The sequence below is a fragment of the Nannobrachium achirus genome (genome assembly GCF_963921795.1).
Source record: "Nannobrachium achirus genome assembly, chromosome: 19".
Lineage (NCBI taxonomy): Eukaryota > Metazoa > Chordata > Actinopteri > Myctophiformes > Myctophidae > Nannobrachium > Nannobrachium achirus.
The window spans coordinates 45,279,404-45,302,500 of NC_137826.1; the positions used below are offsets into that span (position 1 = coordinate 45,279,404).

The 23,097-nt window shown below is 43.9% G+C and overlaps 1 protein-coding gene across 1 annotated transcript in view; it reads right to left on the bottom strand.

Moving 5' to 3' along the window:
- LOC308304864 (voltage-gated potassium channel subunit beta-3-like) overlaps positions 1-23,097 on the bottom strand; it is a gene marked incomplete at both ends in the record, with an annotated part of 110,681 nt that overhangs the window by 76,316 nt on the left and 11,268 nt on the right. The gene's annotated exons all lie outside the window — the stretch shown is intronic.

Here is a 23,097-nt window from a genome sequence, read left to right on the forward strand (position 1 = left end):
ATCGCCCAGTAGCTTCCACTTCTGTTACACAGTAAACCAATGGAGGCGGGACTATGGCCCAGGCTCAGACTGGATACGGAAAGCTGGATCCGGTCCAGACCGGAAATGACCGGATACAGTTAGGGGGGCGGGCCTAAAGAGCCAGAATCAGCGAAAATCTGCGCTAATACTTTTAATCCTTTCATAATGATTAAAGCTAATTAAACTTTGCGGGCTCTACGGGCATGGCAGCGCGGTACAGCGGGAAATCTACGGTCTCTACGGGGATCGCGAGGTATGAGTTAAGCCTACAATCTTGTGGATCAGCGATTTTCACAATATTTGCCTCTTTCTTATATTAGTTGACAATTTGTCCAGTTTAGTTGAATACTTTTGATGCAGTAATGGTCTGTTTTAATTTCATTTCATGAAAATAAAAATCATGTGGTTGAGAACCACTGCATTAGATTTATTTGTTTGATTGAATACTTTATAGCAGTTCTTATAGCGTCTTATAGTTCTTATAGCTTAGCATACATTTAAGTGAATGGCAAATCGAGTGGCAAAGTGAGTGGCATTGTGAGTGAGTTTAATGCAATCAGATAGGACTTTTCTGTTTGGATGTATGGGCAGTCAAGGCCAGAAAGTATTTTTTTTGCCACTCAGTAGGCGTTCCCGCATTACTTCCAGGTATGATGATGATGTCACGCGCATAGTATACCCTCTATAGGAAAAACACAGGACAATACAGTTCAGATACAAGGTCTACTAATAGGATTTAACCCATTCAGAACGGGTACACAATTTGTGTTTCATTATTTTATGCTTTAACTATTGAAAAATAGCAGATATACAAGCTCACAGCGCGGCACTCGGTGCCGCGCTGTGAGCTTGTATATCTGCTATTTTTCAATAGTTAAAGCAGTCAATATGCCCAGGCCTAAATGGGTTAAATCACAGAGTCCAGTCATTTTAGGCCAAAATTAGGCCAAACCTGGAACAAATTGCAATAGTAGCAAACTCAACTGATTTTGTATCCTCAATATGTCCTTAGTGAGGGAAAAAAAGTCCCAAGGAATCCCATCGGGGCAAAGTTTTGAAAACGACCTATCTACCTTCACTTACTATACACTACAATATAAAGGAAAACATGACTGAAAAAAAATCTGCTTTAAGTGGGATGTGAGGGGTCAAACTAGGGGTTTTTAATTATTCTGAATCCATTGCAATCATTTGTTTTGCACGAAAAACATTCTTCGGGCCAGAAATGGCCACTCAAAATGTCAATTTTCATCAATTTTCATCAATTTTCAGTCTTTTGGGGTCCGTTTTTAGCCCAAGGAATGTTTTTCATGCAAAACAAATGCTTGCAATGGATTCAGAATAATTTAAAACACCTAGTTTGACCCCTCATATCCCACTTAAAGCATATTTTTTTTCAGTAATTTTTTCCGTTATATTGTAGTGTATAGTAATTGAAGGTAGGTAGGTCGTTTTCAAAACTTTGCCCCGGTGGGATTCCTTGGGACTTTTTTTCCCTCACTAAGGACATAATGAGGATACAAAATCAGTTGAGTTTGCTACTATTGCAATTTGTTCTAGGTCTAACCCTAAAATGACTGGACTGACCACAAAAACTGAAAAAAGAAAAGACACTGGTATGAAGCCCTGAGGGCCCCCGCTCAACCATGTGGGGTTTAAAGGGATATTACACTTTCAAACAAACTTTTAGGTCTAATCAGGCTTGTATGAACACCCTGAACAGTTTTTAATTTGCTTCATTCAGTATTTAGATATTTGATGTAAATGTTACCAGCTCCAACACGCCCAGGCCCTCTCCACACACACACCCATTGTAACTTCAAACTCCATTTAAACCATGATAGATTCATTAAAAACACCCATTATTTTTTCTGGTTACTCATAATACCCTCCTAATACGTGAGCAGACCATGTTTTTTCAATAACTTTTTTCATTTATTTTCAATAAAATATTATTGTATTTAATGTTTTCCATTTTCCCAAAGAATTATTAAAAATAAATGAAAAAAGTTATTGAAAAAACACGGTCTGCTCACGTATTAGGAGGGTATTATGAGTCACCAGAAAAAATAACGTGTGTTTTTAATGAATCTATCATGGTTAAAATGGAGTTTGAAGTTACAATGGGTGTGTGTGTGGAGAGGGCCTGGGCGTGTTGGAGCTGGTAACATTTACATCAAATATCTAAATACTGAATGAAGCAAATTAAAAACTGTTCAGGGTGTTCATACAAGCCTGATTAGACCTAAAAGTTTGTTTGAAAGTGTAATATCCCTTTAAGTGGTTAAAATAGCAGTGTGTATGACGTTACCATCTTCCATTATCCCACTGCTATCTGATGTACTGTCCATCTTGTACCAAGTGACCTCAGGTCCATGTGACATTGTTGCTTTATGAAAGCTCCAGATAAAAGGCCCATTGTTGAACAAGTCACCATGACATTTCACTGATTGCTTTGTGTGACAGTAAGATATGAAAAGACACAGACCATCTGGCCCCCCCGACTGTGACTCTATGCTATGGATGAGAGAGAACATTTTCTCCCACATAACAATATTTGTTGTGACCATAGGTCGCATTTACTATGAAAACCTGCATCTCTCATATGTCAGTCACGTGTGTTAGTCACGCCTCATGTCACGCTCCATATATGGCCAAGACAGAAAGTTGGAACAACACATGGATCTCCATAATGAGGAGCTGACTATCATCTCCTGGATCTCCATATATGAAGATCATGACACTGACCTCACCAACCCTGGATAGCCATACATGGAGACGACTGGATCATCACCTAGATCTCCATATATGGAGCTGGCCAATACCGCGCTAAGCGCGACCTCATAAATAATATCTGTATTTTCTGTGTTACTTCAGAATATTCTCATGGAATAAACTCATTATCATTTTTCTCCTCAATTGGCTCCAGCGACCTTCTTGTTTTACTACAGAAAGTTGGGCTTAAGCCACCCTAATATTTAGAACCAGTAAGACTCCCTAATCGGGAGATAAGCGACCGTAGGTGGCTTATCTCCACAAATAGGGCAAAAATGTGTTTTTCCAAAATCTTCCTGATCCATGTTGATGACATGAGTGTAGACATGCTGTGTAGTGATATTCGTGATTTTAGGGCAAAAACTGTAGGAGCAGTGTCCAAAAATGTGTTTTAAAAATCGGCCTGAAGGTGGCGCTAGAATAGGGCCATGTGAGAAATGAGGGGTGGGGTCTCCGCGTTGCCTTGGCGGACGAATAGGTACCGGCCCCGGCTCTCCCGGACGCTCCTAGCCCGAGTTACGGCATTTTATGTGCGCTGCAGTGGCAGGGGGTCCTCCACTGGGGGCGCCACCACTTTTGCATCCGTTCTGGAGCACCAGGAGTCGGTGGTCCCCGGGAATTCCCCGTGAGCAGCCCCGTTGGGGTGGTCATTTGGTCATTTTTGCACATTTGGTAATTTTTTGCATCTGGGGGTCCCTGGGGCTCCGGGGGTCCTTGGAGGTTGTAGTTTGGCAGGCAAGGAGTGTGTGTGTGTAAAATCTGGCATGGATCGGGTCAACGGGTGCGGAGATATAAGCAGGGAAAAAGTGTGACGTGTGACGTGTGAGCACATTTGGTCATTTTTTACATCTGGGGGTCCCCCAGGGACCTCCTTGGAGGTTGTAGTTTGGCAGTCAAGGAGTGTGTGTGCAAAATTTGGCATGGATGGGGGCAACGGTTGTGGAGATATGAGCAGGGCAAAAGTGTGACGGACGGACTGACTCACTCACTCACTCACCCACGGACAGCCGGTGGAGGTTTTGGTAGTAAATGCGACCTACGGTCGCAATTATTAGATGTAATAGTTAATAGCATATTGCATTAACACACTCTACCATACAGATTGGTTAAAATAATGTTCTATTCATGAAAATATGTCCCGGATTGTGTCCTTAAAGCTCTAGTTCACCCCTTGGTCATAAAGTGTATTCGTAAGTAAAGTCGTAATGCCAATTTCCTCTCCGTTCATAACACACTGTAATGGCCACACTCGCTGAAATTACTGCCATCGTAATTTCTTTACCGCTGGAATTTTATTTCTCCCTTAATAATGAATAAGTGATGCTTACTTTAGACGACCTAATGTGCAACAATCCAGCAACTGGGTGCAATGTCTGCCGTTTGATGATATTACAATCGCTTGTGTTTCATTTTCTTTGATGTACTCGTAGACATCATAACGTTGCTGTCTGGTGGAACCTCAAATGTCCAAAACTGTTACTTTCAGGAAGTTCAAATACTGCAAAAGTAGCAGAACTACAAGCTCAAAACATGTCGCTTTGGGCCACGTATCGAGCCTGCTGATCTTCTACTTTTCCTGATTTTGTATGAGCAAAGTAAAGTAAGCAAGCCTTGCCGAGTCATGCAGCCCATAGGGGCAGGAGCCTATCAACTGTTTCTGTAGCGTAAGGCAGCTTGAAGTACAAGTACACCCCCTGGACATGGCGCTAGTATGTCACAGGGACTTAGCCCCCAGTCCAACTCTTGATGCTGAGTGACAAGCAGGGAGGCACTGGCTCCTATCTTTCAGAGTCTTTGGTATGGCCCCGCCCGGAGATCGATCCCCGACCTCCCAGTCTCAGGGCGGACACTCTAACCACAAGGCCACTGACTGAGATGGTCTGTAGTATGATTAAGTAGAGTGTTAATTTACAAAAGAAAAAGGGTAAAACATGGAGATAAGAGGTTTCACGATATATGGATTCTCTCAGTGTGCTTTCCTTAATTTACCGTATTATTGTCTCATAACCCATTTAGGCCTGAGGTCCATTCTAAAAACGCCTTCTATATCCTGAAGTTTTCTGAAAAATGGATTATAAAAATATATATATATTTTCCAAAATTATTATTACTAGACCTTACCCGTTCAAAGATATGTGCTCCAAGTTACTGTAACTGGTGCATGCGTGAGAATATGTGGGAGCATCATAATGTAAGGAGCAGCCCATGGAGGAGTGTATATTAAGATATGAGCTCCAAAATGATGTGCAGTGTGTGGGTTATGGGATGTGCACTGTGCACACAGTATATGAGGGATGGAAAGTAACTTTAACTGGTGCTTGCATGCTAATTATGTAGGAGCATCAATGTAAGAAATACCCGTTCCATTTAACGGCTACAGAGATACTGTGTACCGATCTGCATGATTTTTGGACAACATCTGTAACAGGGCCAGAACCCCCCGCCCGCCCGCCCGCCCGCCCGCCTGCACACACACACACTCCCCCCCCCGCGTGTGTGTGTGTGTGTGTGGGTTTGTGTGTGATTGTGCATGGCCTGAACAACAGCGCCCCTCCCTTAACATGTGTGGTCACAAAAGGTACTGTAGGCTAAATAGATATAGATACACCATAAAAATGCTAATATACAGCATACGATTTGTGAAAGTGACAAACGGGCTTCACAGTTATGTCAGGTGTGTTCATATGCTGATGGTGATGCGATTTCATATCAATTGCTCCAGCCACCGAGGAGAAACGCTGGGACAGACAGACAGACAGACACTCACTCACTCACTCACTCAGACATTCGCAAAATTATAGTATAGATTGCTAAACATTTAAAAATAAAAAACATTCCCAAAAAAGATTTTCATGAATAAAAAAAAATCAATGATGAATGAGGAAAATCTAAGAAATTACATAAATTAGAAAACAAATATTTAAGAAATAGTGAAAATAGCCGATCTACAAGCTCATAACACTGCGCAAAGCGTTGCGTTGTGAGCTTGTATAGCTGTTTTCACTAGTTTGGGTCCCGGGGCAAACGTCTAATTTCTCTTTTGGTTCTCGACCTGAAAAGATTGTGAACCACTGCTGTACATGGCAACATCGTGAAGGGTAAAAAACCCCTACAGTGATTCCCGTCCTAAACAGAATAAAAAACAAAACCCCGCAGCCAGTTTCTTCTCATTTCATTTGTATAATTCAAAACAAATCCATCCTCTTTTCTAGTGACCCAGTAATTTAGCCACACAGAGCGCCCGAAATACATCCGAAAAACTATTTCACGTGTGACTGCTCCAGTTGTGAGATTTCACAGCGGGTGCAAATGTTGGTGAGTCAGAGTCTACTTCTACTCTACGCTAGCTGAACCCTCTCAGATTGGTTTTTGGCCCGTTGAGAGTCGGTCCGCTCCACACGGTCCTGTACAAAGAGAGCAGCGGGTCCTTCACACACCCCTACGGTACGGAACATCCATCATCACCGCAACAAAAATAACCCTCTGCGTTAATTTAACTGCAAGAGTGCACAAAATGTAACCAAATGTACCCGGTCATAACCTTACGGGTCCATTTGCTCTCAGATATTTTTTTGCTCTCATACTGTGGACATGGATGAATCCATCCTTTTTCAAACTCTCATCCAAATGGATGAATCATATCCTTTTCTAACTGCCAGAGTTAGAATTGGATGAATTAACAGTGTGTAGTGGCTAGAGATGTGATTGGGTGAGATCCACCGGTTCTAAACCCAGAGATCTGGGGCAGAAGAGGCTCAGGAGGCCTGCTTGGGAGAACGGGAGGTTTTCCGGGTTCGATCCCCGGCTCTTCCTGACTTTTGATTGATTGATTGATTGAGTTAATACTTAATTAGTCCGAAATGTAAACAGCATGGGGTATAGTCAGACTTTAAGGCTAAAAGGACAACACAAAAAAGGCCTGAGGACTTGTTATCATTGTGGTCCTATTACTGTACGTATCGGCTAATGGGTGAGTGTAATGCACCTGTATAAAGCGCTTTTTGCGACCGTCAGGTCGCAAGTTACTATGAAAAGCTCCACCGGATGTCCCTCCCTCCGTCCGTCAGTATGTCCGTCACGTCACACTTTTGGCCCTACTCTTAGTCTTATCTCCGCCACCGTTGCCCTTATCCATGCCAAACTTTGCACACAGTCCTTGCCTGGCAAACCACAACCTCCAGCCCTGATTTCTCACATGGGCCTCTTCTAGCGCCACCATGAGGCCGATTCTTGCAAGACACATCTTTGGACACTGCTCCTACAGATTTTGCCCAAAAATCACACAAAGCGGTACACAGTATCTCAGTCATCAACATGGATCTGTCCCATTTCCCATATTCCCTCCTGATTGGCTACGATTGCCTTCTAAAGTTTGTGTATGCGACGTGACGGTCGCTTATCTCCCGATTAGGAAGTCTTACTGGTACATACATTTTACAATCTATGCTGTGAATGGGAACAAGGTAGGTCTCCTGTCCCTATAGCGATTACTTTATTATTGTAAAGTTTTGCACCGGGCGGGGTGATTGTACCGCATATGGTGTGTTATACGTCAGCGCACTTTTATTAATATTTGTTTAAAGCTGCACTACAGTAGCCTTGTGTAGCCAGACTATATCACTCACCGGCGGATTCAACAGATTCCAGGCTAGCACTACAGTATCTAACTTTCCTCTCCTGTACCTACTGTACTTCTATGCTCTGTATCTGAAACTTACTGCTGTGCCGAATATGGCACCTTTTTTTGGCTCAAGACGCCAAAAAGATAAATTAGACGTTTGCCCGGGTACCCAAACTAGTGAAAACAGCAGATCTCCAAGCTTTGCACCATGTTAATTGACTCCCCCAGGTGCTACAATGGAGGGGCTAACAGTACAATGACAGATTGCACAGACCTACATACAGTACTGTACATGCAGGTGTGTGTGTGACTGCAACAATAGGCTGGGGCAGAACAGAAGAAGCTACAGTATTTATTCATCAGGACAAAATGTCCCTGAAAGGCGCCGCTTTCAGGCTCCTCTGGCTGCTACAGAGAAACTTGAAGAACACGTGTTGCAGGGGAGGAAATTACAACTAGGCTAGACAATCTCCTCCAGTTTGACCTCCTTACCGTGATGAGAGACTTGAGATGACTTGATGCATGTGTCTGGCTGGCTGGCTGCAGCGAGGATACTGTAAGTCTAGACATTATTAAAACTATAGAGAGGGTACTGTAAGTCTAGACATTATTAAAACTATAGAGAGGGTACTGTAAGTCTAGACATTATTAAAGCTATAGAGTACTGTATGTCTAGACATTATTAAAGCTGCAGTCTGTAACTTAATGCCCTATACCCGGGTCTTCCAACCTTATGGAGACCCCATTTGGGTAACACTTTACTTAACCCATTAAGACCTGAGACCGATTCTGAAAAGGACCCCCAAAATGATAATGTACTTGGGCGCCGACCCCCATCTGAAAATTCCAAGAACCCCCAGGAGCAAATATTTCAGTAAAAAATGCCCTCTTTAAAATGATGTACTATATATACATTCAAAGAAAAAAAAAAAAAAAAGATAGCACATCTAAAGCTTGATCTGCTATTTTTGAATAGCCAAAGTATAAAATAAGTGGTTAAAATGATTGCAATACTATCAACTACTTTAGCTGGGAACCCCCTGGAATGCCAATTGTTAGAACCGACCTTCAAGTAAAGTGTTACCCTCCAAACCACTGCAGAAGTGCAGATGTATGTATGGTAGAGTATTAACATACTACTGCCATACAGAGTGGTTAAATAACGTTTAATTCACACTAAATGAGTCCAGGATTACAGCATTATTAAAAGGGCCGTTTCATAACAGGAAGGGTTCACAGGTTCACAGTGTGTAGCAGAGAGTCGAGTCCATTATCACCACCAACTCAAGTTGCCTTTACATAAGAGCTTTAGCTTAAACCGGCTTAAAAAGGTCAACGCAAACCAAACGCCACGGGCAAAACACATCTATGCAGATTTCAGACGGTAATAATGATGTACAAACGCAAACAAACACCTCCGGGGGGGTTCATTTAATCGTGACGACGGTGTTCAAAGTGGACTCTCTCTCGCACGCACGCGTACGTGCGGGTCGATTTTTTACACTCTCATTGTTTGCTCACGTTTGAATGTCAGAATTAGGTGTACCGGCCAGAACCCCTCGGGGGTCAAGGCCCTCATCACGGAGGACACCTTTAACTATCGTTTCTAATTCATTTCCACTGGCACAATAATTCATCAATCTGACATCCTAAAATTTGGGGGCAGGACCCCTTGGTTACCTCTTTATTTCTGGCCAGAGGGGACTGTGTGTGTGTGTGTGTGTGTGTGTGTGTGTGTGTGTGTGTGTGTGTGTGTGTGTGTGTGTGTGTGTGTGTGTGTGTGTGTGTGTGTGTGTGTGTGTGTGTGTGTGTGTGTGTTGGTGAATGATCACTGATATAGACAATTAACCATAATAATAACGCACTGGCCGCCCTCTGGTATTAAAGACATATTTATTAATATCAGTGGCGGTACTAATATCAGTACTAAATGAATATTTGAAATACTCAAGTAAACCTCACAATTGTACTTAAGTACATTACCTGAGTAATTGTACTGTGGTCGACACACTGGCTTTAAGGCATGTGAAATTAACAACGTAAAAAAAAAAAAAAAAAAAAAACTCAAATGAGTCTGCTGCTCTATTTTTGTAGCTATTGTCTATGTATGGACATAACTGGCCACACATGCACACACACGCGCGCGCATAGTCGCACGCACAGTGGCACACACGTGTCCAGACACTCTTCAATATGCTGGACAGAGAATGGTGCAGTGCACCGTAACACTGTTGACCATGGAGAGTGAAAGGAATGTTGAGAAAAGAGAAGCGGAGGACAGACAGAGAGACAAACGGACGGACGGACGGACGGACGGAGAGACAGACAGACAGACAGAGTGATGCTATTCAATAGCACAGAAGCAGGATTATTGCATTATAATAGAAGGGTGTAACTGCAACGAGAGAGAGAGCATGAGAGGTAGAGAGAGAGAGAGAGAGAGGAAGGTAAAGAGAGATCCTATACAATAGCACAGAAACAGGGTATTATAGAAGATGTAAAAGGACTGTGTTGTAACGAGAGAGAGAGAGAGAGAGACAGACAGACAGACAGACAGACAGACAGACAGACAGACAGACAGACAGACAGACAGAGACAGAGATGGAGGTAGGAGAAGGGGAGGTAGAGATAGTGAGGGGAGGAGGTGTGGGGAGGGAGAGAGGAAGGGGGGAGGGAGAGGAGTACAGCAGGAGAGAGAGAGAGACAGAGAGACAGACAGACAGACAGACAGACAGACAGACAGACAGACAGACAGACAGAGAGACAGAGAGACAGAGATGGAGATAGGAGAAGGGGAGGTAGAGATAGTGAGGGGAGGAGGTGTGGGGAGGGAGAGAGGAAGGGGGGGAGGGAGAAGAGTACAGCAGGAGAGAGAGACAGACAGACAGACAGACAGACAGACAAACAGGGACAGAGACACAGAGAGAGAGAGAGGAGGAGGAAGAGAGGGGAGCATTTAGCTGTTTCTATGTTTTATCTTTTCGACACCCAATCCTAACCCTTACCCTAACACTAACCTTCGTGGGGTGAGTCGCTAACCCTCCCGACGCTCCGTTGTCGAAATGATGATCGTTCGAAAGAGGGAGATTTCCCCATAAGAGAGGCGGATAGGGAGAGAGAGAGGCAGGGAAGTAGAGAGAGGGAGTGAGAGAGAGATGGATGGATGGATGGATGTAGTGAGGGCAGTAGTACGGAGGGTTTATAGAGCATACATGGGCAACTGGGGCCCGGGGGCCACATGCGGCCCCCACCTTCACTTAATGCGGCCCTCAGCTGGTTAATATAAGAACACTCTTATATTGATTTCAGCTGTTACAATTCCAAACATGCAAACATGACCTGCTCTAATTTACTTAAGTCTATATTAGTAGGTTAATGAATAGTATAGTAGTATTAAAATGCTAGTCTTTTTTTTCTCCAAAATGTTTTGAATTCATGTTCATAAAGTTAACATAAGTATAACTAAATGCATTTGAAATTAATGTTACATTTTAGGATTCCAATTCAAAAGAAGCTAAATTAGCACATATACAAGCTCAAAACGCGTCGCTGGCCCCCCTGGAGTGAGTGTGGAAATCTCCATCATCACAGTTGCCCACCCCGGTGTTAGACAGTGAGGATGTCAGTGGTGGCTAACAGCAGAGGGGAGGGAGGGTGGATATAGTTTAATTCAGCTGCCATACCTTGGCTACAGGAGGGAAGAAATGTTATGTACTTCTTAAAATAAATTCATCATGCCTGTTGCTAAGGTATGGCAACATGACTGGTGTCTTGCACGCGCGCGTGCAGCTTTTGCTGAACTGACGCCCCTGGTATTATGGGGTTAAACAGTGGAATCATAGGAGGCAGTGGTGGCTAACAGCTGTAGATTAACTATACCATCCAAAGAATGACCGGACAGGATGTCAGAACATGGAAATAAAGCTGGGCTTTATACTGCATAAGAAAAAAGGGTGACGTGCAAAAGTGTAAAAATATATTTCTTCTCGTATTAACTTGGCATTCACGTCTGCTCTGAGGCTGCTATTAATCACCACTGAGAAACACAGCACAAATCGACACATTGCCTTTTCGCAAAGGCATTATTGGTACACACCGTTTCTGGAGTTAACCCTTTGTAGACAATACAACAGAAAATAAGTCTCAATTCAATGTCAAATGTAATCAATATCAATATCGTCACTGTCTGGCCGAAACCTCTTAACTCCATTTCTTAGGTTTTTGATTTTTTGGCATAAATCAGGGCTATTGAACACCCTTTACATCTGAATGTTGGTTAAAATAATATTGAACCAATGGAAAGTAGTAAAAAGTGCTTGGGACAAAACCTCCTAACTCCACACCTTCTGCCAAACCAGCTAACCCGCTCTTTTTTCATAAATATGTGCTATTAAACACCCTTTACGTCTGTGTGTTGGTTAAAATAATATTGAACCAATAAAAAGTAGTAAAAAAGCCCTTCGGTCAAAACCTCCTAACTCCACTTGAGCTCGTTTTCCAGAAAATGAACATTTTGGAGTTGGGAGGTTTCGGCCCGACAGCAGAGATGTATCATGAAATCAATCTTTTTGAAGCGGTGAAAACCGCTTCCAATGAGTGGCTTTGTGTGTCCCACGCCCATATATGGTCATTTCAGTCCAGAATGAACAGGCTTTTTCAAAAACAAAATGTATGTCACCTCATGTCCATATATGGTCACTCCAGTCCAGAATGAACAGGCTTTTTCTGTCTCGGACGTCCAGAATATCAGTCCAGAATGAATAGGCTTTTTCAAAAAGCAAAATGTGTGTCCCATGTCCATATATGGCCATTTCAGTTCAGAATGAACAGGTTTTATCTGTCCTGTCCCGTCCGTCCGTCCGTCCGTCCGTCCGTACGTACGTACGTACGTACGTATGTGTGTAGTGTCCGACTGTCCGTCCCAGTCTGATGATTGGATACTATGAGGATTGGTCAAGCTTCACATGACAATTCGGCCCTCCAGATAAAATCATTAATTCATTCAGAATATAAAGAATGTATAGATCACAGAGTTCATAACTCTAGAACACATAGAATAAAAGTTCACCGCTTTACTTCAAACCGAGGTTTGATTTTTGTCTCCACCAGCCGAAGGCTGAGGGAGAGTATGTTTTCCCGTCCGTCCGTGCGTCCGTCCGTCCGTCCGTCCGTGCGTCCGTCCGTGCGTGCGTGCGTCCTCGCAGTTTGTGAGCGCCTAATCTCAGGGCGGATTCACACTGCGGTCTCGAGACCGGTCTCGAGGCTACTTGGCAGATGTTTAAACCGGTTTTGACAGTGTGAAGCGTGCGGTCTTCCTCAGAAACGGATAGCCTCGAAACCACCTCAAGAGGTAGTCTCGAGACTGCATTGTGCGACCTCGAGACCGGTGAGCCGCAGTGTGAAGCAACCGGCCTCAAAAACGGTATTGATGTTGAACGTGACCTCATATAATGTCGACGAGTCAGCCGTCGGCACAAATAAACACTGGGTAACAGTTGTCGACATGGCCATGGGATCAGCGACTTCATCTCACAGAGAGATTGCTTGCTTGTAGGACTGTCTTCTAAAATTCGTTTATATGTTTTATATCACCAGTTAGCCTACTACTGTGGTGCGCTGGACTGGTGTCATGTACTTCCAATTGGGAGAAGTAGCAATTGGCGAACAGTTATTTATTGTCTCGCACCAGCGCACTGAGGCAGGGGTGAAAGTGAGACGGGACGGCCAGAACCGGCGCTCCGTTAAAACATTCGGAACACGGGACTGTAATCTAGGCTGACCTAGGATCAGATTCAGGTCCGTTATTAGCCGCGAGGCAGCGACATGAAGTATGGCTGTAACTGTGAGATGATGGTTATGCTGCTCTGGGATCAGATTTACAGCGGGAGGGGGGGGGGCTTGGTGCGTGCGTGCATGCATGTGTGTGCGCTGTCGCCCGTCGGGAAAGAAAAGCAGAAAGAGAAAGCACTAGCCTACAAGTTAAACCATGAACTGTTAAACCATGAAAACAAACCGAAAATGACTTACCGCTGTTGATAGAAAATAGCCTAAAAGTATTCCTTTATCCCTGACTTTTGTTTTGATGTTATAGATTCCTTGGCACTGCTTGTGCACTGCTGTGCCTGCTTGACGTGCCATTAATGTGAATATTAAGCCACAAGCGTTTCAGCCATGTTGATTATTAAATAATTAAAATAATAACGTGCGCTGCGCTGCATGTCTCGCTCATCATTCTGCACGTTTATGCGCCTGGAAAATAGCAGATCTACAAGCTCACAACGCGTCGCGGATGCAAGGTCAGTGTGAGCTTGTAGATCAGCGACACAGGTCAATTGATATGCAAATAGGCTTGTTTGTCTTGTCGAGGTGTGGGGGGTGCGAGACCCAAGACCACTGCAACAATGTTCCACACTGCGCTGTCGCGCGTCATTGAATTGTTACACCAACTTTCGTGCCTGAATTTATTGGCAACCACCATCAGCAATGTCGCATAGTTGATGACACTATGTGCATACCGCCACCTATAGGACCGGGCTGTATAGTGCTAGTGATCTCCAGGGAGGCCAGAAGGTCTGCCAATGTGAATGCTGGCCAGCGTGAACCAGCAACCGGTTTCAGAATCAGTTCTAATCAAACGGATTGCAGTGTGAATCCGCCCTCAGTCGCTGTTGGCCCGGTCGCTGCCAAAGTGAGCACACACGTTCCCTGGAAGCCAATCTAGAACCTCTGCCCTAAATTTTTCAAATGGGCCTTTTCTAGCGCCACCTAGTGGCCGATGTTCGCAAAACACATTTCTGTGCACTACTCTTACAGATTTTGTCCAAAAATCCTACAAATCGGTAGGCAGTATCTCGACAGTCATGTGATCGACACGGATCTGTCCGATTTTGCATATTCCATCCTCAGCGCCGGCGCCCCCTATAGGCAGACTACGCAGTCTGCGTAGGGCCCCCGACCAAAGAGGCCCCCCCCCCACAGCCCCCTCCTCTGCAGAAAAGAACGTACCGAACTGACTTTTCACACCAGCGCTACTGCCATCTTAGCCTGAATGAGACATCTCTGATTAACCTCGCATAGCCAGACTTACTCATGTCCCTGATTGGCTGTCCCGCCTCTATGCCATTGTCCCATTGGCCAAAAAGGAAAAGGAGCCGACATTTCTTGACTCTCTGTAACTCTTTGGGAGTTTCCGCCCCGCCCCCTTTCAGTGTTTGTTTACTTTCGGTTTGACAATGCACGTTTATCTTTCTGGATATGAGAAAAAGAAAAAGAACTAGAAGCAGTGCTCTTCCGAGCACAGGTCTCCACCAGGCCGTGCGTCCTGGTGGTGTTACTGTATAATAGGCCAATGTAAAAAGGGAGGTGGCATATCTTCCTCACCTTAGATCTTTCATGGCAATCGGACGCTGCATGCATGATTTGAAGCATTGTGTTCCAAAAATGTGTTTTGCTAAAGTCTACCTAATGGTGGCGCTATAACAGGCCAATGTTAAAAAGGTAGCATTTGTTCCTTGACCTAGTGGGAATATGTGTGGCAAATTTCACGGTAATCGCAAGCTGCGTTGATGATTTGAGTCATTTTGTTCAAAAGCGGAGCAATCCTGCAAACTTTGGAAGCTAATATTAGCCAATCAGGATGGAATATGAAATATCAGACTGATCGGACTTGATCACATGACTATAGAGATACTGTGTACCGATTTGCGTGATTTTTGCATAAAATCTCAAGGAGTAATATCCAAAAATGTGTTTTACATATGTCGGCCCAAAGGTGGCGCTATAAAAGGCTGATGTGAAAAATGCAGGGCAAAGGTTTATCCTTAGCCTCTAGGGAGTGCGCTTACAAAGTTTGAAACTGATCGGTGGAGTTATAGGTAAAACCACAAATCGGCCTGTTATAGCGCCACCATGAGGCTGATTTAAAAAAAATTAAGTGGCATTTCTTCCTCGGCCTAGTGGGAACGTGTGTGCGCGATTTCATGATAATTGCACTTTGCGTTTGTGATTTGAGGCATTTTGTTCAAAACGGCTCAATCCCACAAACTTTGGAAGCCAATCTTAGCCAATCAGGATGGAATATGCAAAATCAGACAGATCCGTGTCGATCACATGACTGTCGAGATATTGCCTACCGATTTGTAGGATTTTTGGACAAAATCTGTAAGAGTAGTGCACAGAAATGTGCAAACATCGGCCACTAGTTGGCGCTAGAAAAGGCCCATTTGAAAAATTTAGGGCAGAGGTTCTAGATTGGCATCCAGGGAATGTGTGTGCTCACTTTGGCAGCGACCGGGCCAACGGCGACTGAGATTTGGCGCTCACAAACTGCGAGGACGCACGGACGCACGCACGCACGCACGGACGGACGGACGCACGGACGGACGGACACACGGACGGAGGGGAAAACATACTCTCCCTCAGCCTTCGGCTGGTGGAGACAAAAAGCGTCAAAAGGAACTGCAGCAACAGCAAACAGGTAAATAAACATTCTTGCACTGTCAGTTGTAACTTGTGTTGTGCGATGGAGCCATGTTGCTGCTTTAGTGGCGATATGCAAGGGCTAGCAAGGGTGTTATCCTGCTGCCTTGCGTGTCACGACTGGACACTTGTACTGCTGCTGTTATGTAATCTCTCCTCCCTCGCTGTCTGTCGCTGACAGTGCGCTGACAGTGACAGTGCGCTCGCCTCTTTCTCTGTGACCATTGTCTGTGATTTGTTTCTGCTTTTGGTTGGTTTTTGGTTCTGTTTGTTTGTTGTTGCTAACTAGCTGCTGTGGGTTCTTGACTTGTTGTGAGGTGTGTGCAGTGGTATAAAGTAACTAAGTACATTTACTTAAGTACTGTAGGCTACTTAAGTACAACTTGAGTTATTTGTTGCTGCTTTTACTTCTACTCCACTACATCTCAGATCTAAATATTGTACTTTTACTCAACCTCAAATTCATTTGAAAACCTTAGTAACTTTACTATTCATTATGATGATATTTTTATCATTATGATATTATAAATCATACATAAACCCCTTTAGCCCTATTTATGTTTTAGGGGGGCAGAGGATTTAGTGCTATATGTAAATTTACAAATTATATAGCCTACCTAATATGTTTCAGATATAATATGTTTCCTTGGCATAGCCTACATCTATGCTCATTTTGGCATATTTGTCCAGTCCTTTGTTATGTTAGGCTACTTGATGCTTGCATGACAATTCTGCAATTTGGCATATTTATATAAAAAAAAGAACAGAATTAAACTCATTATAAAATTGATTAAAAAACAATAAAAAAAAGGCCCCTTGGTAGAATCACGCTTAGGGCCCCCGTGGGACCAAAAACGTCTCTTTCCATCCTGATTGGCTAAGATTGGCTTCCAAAGTTTGTGGGATCGAGCCGTTTTGAACAAAATGCCTCAAATCACAAACGCAAAGTGCAATTATCATGAAATCGCGCACACACGTTCCCACTAGGCCGAGGAAGAAATGCCACTTAATTTTTTTTAAATCAGCCTCATGGTGGCGCTATAACAGGCCGATTTGTGGTTTTACCTATAACTCCACCGATCAGTTTCAAACTTTGTAAGCGCACTCCCTAGAAGCTAAGGATAAACCTTTGCCCTGCATTTTTCACATAAGCCTTTTATAGCGCCACCTTTGGGCCGACTTATGTAAAACACATTTTTGGATATTACACCTTGAGATTTTATCCAAAAATCACGCAAATCGGTACGGGGGCTGTTAAGTATGACATCATTTTGTAGGCAGAGGAGAATTTCTGCCCCCAGTTTCCGTGAATCTTTTTACTATTTTTACTATTTACACATTTTTCTTCTCTTTGTTGTTGAAAGGAAAGTGTTAGAATTATACTTTAGTCGTTATTTTTTAGTCGTTGTTTTTTGAAATAGCGAGGGACAGAAAATGCTCTGGGGGCAGATTCTCCTCTGCCTACAAAATGATGTCACGGCTTAAAAGCCCCATAGTCATGTGATCAAGTCCGATCCGTATGATATTTCATATGCCATCCTGATTGGCTAATATTAGCTTCCAAAGTTTGCAGGATTGCACCACCAGGACGCACAGTCTGGTGGAGACCTGTGCTCGGAAGAGCACTGCTTCTAGTTTAACTCTGTTTTTAACTGTAAATGATAACAGTTAACTTTTCACAGCAGCAGCAGGTGCAGTCATCCATGCTCTACCAGTGAGCGATGATGAACAGAGTCCTCATGGGTCAATGAGTAATGACAGTAAGTCAGTGTCACACGCAGGCAGCATAAGGCTCTCCTCCCCGACAGCTACAGCCATCTGCAGGGGCGTCACACCAAATTCTGGGCCCTGGGTACAAGGATTCACTGCGGGGCCCCCCATGTTAACTATTGAAAAATAGCAGATATACAAGCTCACAGCGCGGCACCGAGTGCCGCGCTGCAAGCTTGTAGATCTGCTATTTTTGAAAAATTGTGAAAATGTGTGCAAGAAACCAATGTTTCTATGTCAGTGATATTTAGAGAAAAAATAACGCACATCCTCCTGTCTTCGGTGCTGAGCTATAACTGACAGTGCAGTAATACTAAGTACAAAACAAGGTAGCCCGCACTCACTTTTAGTTGCTCCAATTTTTATTTAGCAAGCAGCAAATAAAAGACGTTTCGACCGTGAGGTCTTCTTCAGTATAGCAGGAAGCAGGAAACAATGTCTTTTTGTACAATTGTGACACTGACAATCATTAGCCCCACCTGGTGTGCTGGAGCACGTATCGGTGATATACATGATATAGTTCCTGCTTCATATACATGATTTAGAACAAGATTCACAAAAATTACATGATTATATAGTATTGTTTTTTTCTTTTTTTATAAAAAATATAAAATTAAAAACACCTCTCCAAGGAAATCAGATCCTGACTTGATTTCAACCTTCATGTTGACCAAATCACAAGAAATGTACATAGACAGACTATAGCTATAGACCCTCTATTTTATGTCAGTGATACTCAAACTTTTTCATGTGAAGGACCCCCAAAATGATATGAATTTGGCCACGGACCCCCATCTCAAAATATTTAGTTCCAGGGAGGGACCACCCCCGGAAGCAAAATTTGAGTTACAAATGTTCGCTTAAAAAATAAATATTCAAAGATTTGCACACATTTTCACGACTTTTCAAAAATAGCAGATCTACAAGCTCGCAGCGCAGTCCCACTTTCCTACCCCTTGTGACGCCCCTGGCCATCTGTATACAACGACCTGCACTTTCTAAAGCAACATCTGACTCAACTGATTGATTGGTGTTTGATGGATTATAATAACAATACAAACAGATCTATATGCAAATCCACACGCAGTACAGCTGATCTAGCAAGACACCCCGACGACCGGCCGAGATAAAGTCACATGACTTAACTTCATCTCCATTGCATTCCTGGATTTAGCTGGAAGGCTACAGCATGTACTGTATGTACTGTGTGTGTGTGTGTGTGTGTGTGTGTGTGTGTGTGTGTGTGTGTGTGTGTGTGTGTGTGTGTGTGTGTGTGTGTGTGTGTGTGTGTGTGTGTGTGTGTGTGTGTCCATAATGTTACAGTTACACAACGGGACATGCAGTGAGTATTTACACGAGTGCATGCTGTGCTGCTGCATACTGAATGTCTTTCTCTTCTGCACAGCCATTGTGTCTGCTATTTGTTTAACTTCCTTTGTGTTATGCCTCCTAATGCCGTTGTATAACTGTGTTTCCTTTAGCTCGATGTCCTAAAGCACATTGAATGTCCTTCGTGTTTAAACGTACCAAACGAATAAAACCTTGCCTTGCCTACACCAATGTTTTTATATGTGTGTGTGCAGTACAGTATATATACACACTGTCTATCGTCGCTGTCGGGCAGAAACCTCGTATCTCCAAGTTTAAAACGTGTATGTTTTTTCATAAAGTAAAGCCCTGCTTCATCATACAAGACTGTCGCACAAGACTAGTGAAAACAGCAGATCTACAAGCACACAACGCCTCGCAGTGCGAGCCGTTGTGTGCTTGTAGATCGGCTGTTTTCACTAGTTTTTTTCATTTTTAAAATGATAAATGCAAAACGAACGGTCTTGGACATACAAGGTGTCCACCCAACGACGATATGTAAGTACTGTTTAACATGTAAATGAATGGTAGAAGGCATAAAGTTGATGTAATCAATAGTAGCTCCCCAGTGCGGAGAGGAGAGGAGAGGATGCTGATAAGGAACAGCAGAGCAGAGCCTGTGCTGCCGATTAGGGAACAAGGCAGACAAAACTAAAGGCGATGCCTCAGGGTGTTGCCCCTGGCAACTGCACGGCCGTGGTGGCCGTTGCTTCCATATGCTGCGTGTGTGCATGGTGTACTGCTGTGTGGACCATCGTATCACTGCATGGTGCGCTGTGTGGACCTATCGTATCGCTGCATGGTGTACTGCTGTGTGGACCTATCGTATCGCTGCATGGTGTACTGTGTGGACCTATCGTATCGCTGCATGGTGTGCTGTGTGGACCTATCGTATCACTGCATGGTGTGCTGTGTGGACCTATCGTATCGCTGCATGGTGTACTGCTTTGTGGACCTATCGTATCGCTGCATGGTGTACTGTGTGGACCTATCGTATCGCTGCATGGTGTGCTGTGTGGACCTATCGTATCGCTGCATGGTGCGCTGTGTGGACCTATCGTATCGCTGCATGGTGCGCTGTGTGGACCTATCGTATCGCTGCATGCGTCGGGCTGCTGCTGCCTGCTCCTCGCATCCTCTGGTAGTGGCGACTAGGGATGGGACGATACGAACATTTCATATCACGATTATTGTGACCAAAGAAATCGCGATTTACGATATCATCGCGATAATCAAAATATCCCCGATATCCATTATAATGAGGCGGAACATTTGCCAAAAATTAACCGATCTACAAGCTCACAACGCGTCGCAACAAAGACATTTGGTAGAGCGTGAAAAAAGACTGCATCAAGTACGTATATTTTAAGTACGTTTTACCAATAGTCTTAGGTTTAAGTGGTACGGGATAATATGCAGCTCGCCAAATAAAAGGTAAATTGATCCCAGTGCATTACAGAGGACGATATCATGATAAATTAAATCTCCACGATACGTGAGTGTTTTTTTATCACGATAAATGATAATATCGCTTATCGTCCCATCCCTATAGTGACAACGGCGTGCATCTTAGCTCTGAGAGTGGACGGATGCAACCAAATGGACCCGTACTGTTACTGTAAGAGGAGTCCGTTTGGTTTCATCTGTAGCAGGGGTGGGCAACTGGCGGCCCGGGGGCCACATGTGGCCCCCACCTCCACTTAATGCGGCCCGCAGGTTGATACCGGAATACTGATATATTATTGATTTCAACTGTTACACTTCCAAACATGACCTGCTTTAATTCCTTCAGTCTATATTAGTAGCTTAATGACTATTATAGTAGTATTACAATTTATTTTTTTATGTTCAATGTATTTGTATTCAAGTTCATAAAGTTAACATGAGTATATAATTAAATGTGTTTGAAATTAAATGAAAATGTTACATTTCAGGATTCCAGTTAAAAAATAAAACATTATTCAGGTTTCTAATTCAAAAGAAGCAAAAAAATAGCCGATCTACAAGCTCAAAACGCATCGCAGCGCGATGCGTTTTGAGCTTGTAGATCTGCTATTTTTTGCTTCTTTTGTATGAGATACTAGAATGACAAAGTAGGACAAAGTAGGGCAATATGCAATGTGGCCCTCTGGAGTGAAGGTGGAAATATAGTGGCCCTCGCCATCATTAAAGTTGCCCACCCCTGATCTGTACGCTCTCGGAGTTACAAATGAATACAGAGGATGGTTATGCTGTGGAAGCAGAAGGCTTCCGATCCAATGAAATGCACCGTGTGCCATGCCGTGTACAATAAATAAATAAATGAATGATTATTGAATTATGTAAATGTAATTATTAGCGAGGCCCCGCCCAGCAGTCTGAGGTCCACCTGTGGGCATGAATTAAAGCAAAATTGAATCTCACGACTGAAAAAAACGTTTGCATGATAAAGATAACTATAACGATATGTTCACATCAATTATGTGTACGTTATGGTTGTGGTGTGGACGCTACCATCCACTTGGGTTGAGAACGATTGTTAAAACCATATCTTTATCGTGCCTGGTGGGAATGAAGCTTTAGTCCTAACTTGTGACACACACACACACACACACACACACACACACACACACACACACACACACATACACACACTGGCGCTGTTTCCAACACCATGTAAACTGATGATGTTTTAGTAAGGGAGAGTGTTTTTTGCAGGTCTTTCAGTCCGAGTGTATCAAAAATCGAACCTCTGTTCGAAGTGGAGCTGTGTGTGTGTGTGTGTGTGTGTGTGTGTGTGTGTATTGCAGTTGATGCTCAGGGCAGGCTAGACTCAACAGCACCTCTCTGGTCACCCAGGGTACTCAGGCTACACCAGAGGCTACATACAGACAGACAGACAGACAGACAGACAGACAGACAGACAGACAGACAGACAGACAGACAGACAGACACACACCGCCACGTATAGGGAGCTTGTGTTCCACACAGCTCCAAAAAGCAACTGGGTTAAACACTGTTGGTTTGAAAGGGTTTAACATTCACCAGGTTAGCATTCACCACACCAGTGTCGGCTTGTTAGCATTCACCAGCGTCGGCAGGTTAGCATTTCACCAGGTTTGCATTCACCAGCGTTAGTTTTACTGAGGTTAGGTTTAGGCGTATCTCCGTCCCCTGCCGACTTTCGTCATCTCCGCGCAGCCAATCACAAGCTTACGCTGCCTTAACCCAGTTACTTTTTGAGCGGTGGTCACACCGTCTCCATAGCGTGGCCGTGTGTGTATGTGTCTGTCTGTATGTAGCCTCTGGTGTAGCCTGAGTACCCTGGGTGACCAGAGAGGTGCTGTTGAGTCTAGCCTGCCCTGAGCATCAACACACACACACACACACACACACACACACACACACACACACACACACCGTAGTGCGAGCCCCCCCCCCCCCCACAACCACCGCTCAGTTCACACAGGTGTGATTTTTCATACACTCGGACTGAAAGACCTGCAAAAAACACTCTCCCGTTTTAGTAACATTGTTCTTGCTGTTCTACATACTGCCAACCAGGTGAATAAATCACAGACTGAGGCCTCAAACCTTTGCTTTTGTGAAACTAGCCCTTACCCGTTCAAAGATATGAGCTCCGAAATGATGTGCAGTGTGTGGGTTATGGGATGTGCACTGTGCACACAGTATATGAGGGATGGAAAGTAACTTTAACTGGTGCTTGCATGCTAATATGTAGGAGCATCAATGTAAGAAATACCCGTTCCATTTAACGGCTACAGAGATACTGTGTACCGATCTGCATGATTTTTGGACAACATCTGTAACAGGGCCAGAACCCCCCCCCCCCCCCCCCGCCCGCCCGCCTGCCTGCACACCCCCCCCCCCTGTGTGTGTGTGTGTGTGTGTGTGTGTGTGTGTGTGTGTGTGTTTGTGTGTGATTGTGCATGGCCTGAACAACAGCGCCCCTCCCTTAACATGTGTGGTCACAAAAGGTACTGTAGGCTAAATAGATATAGATACACCATAAAAATGCTAATATACAGCATACGATTTGTGAAAGTGACAAACGGGCTTCACAG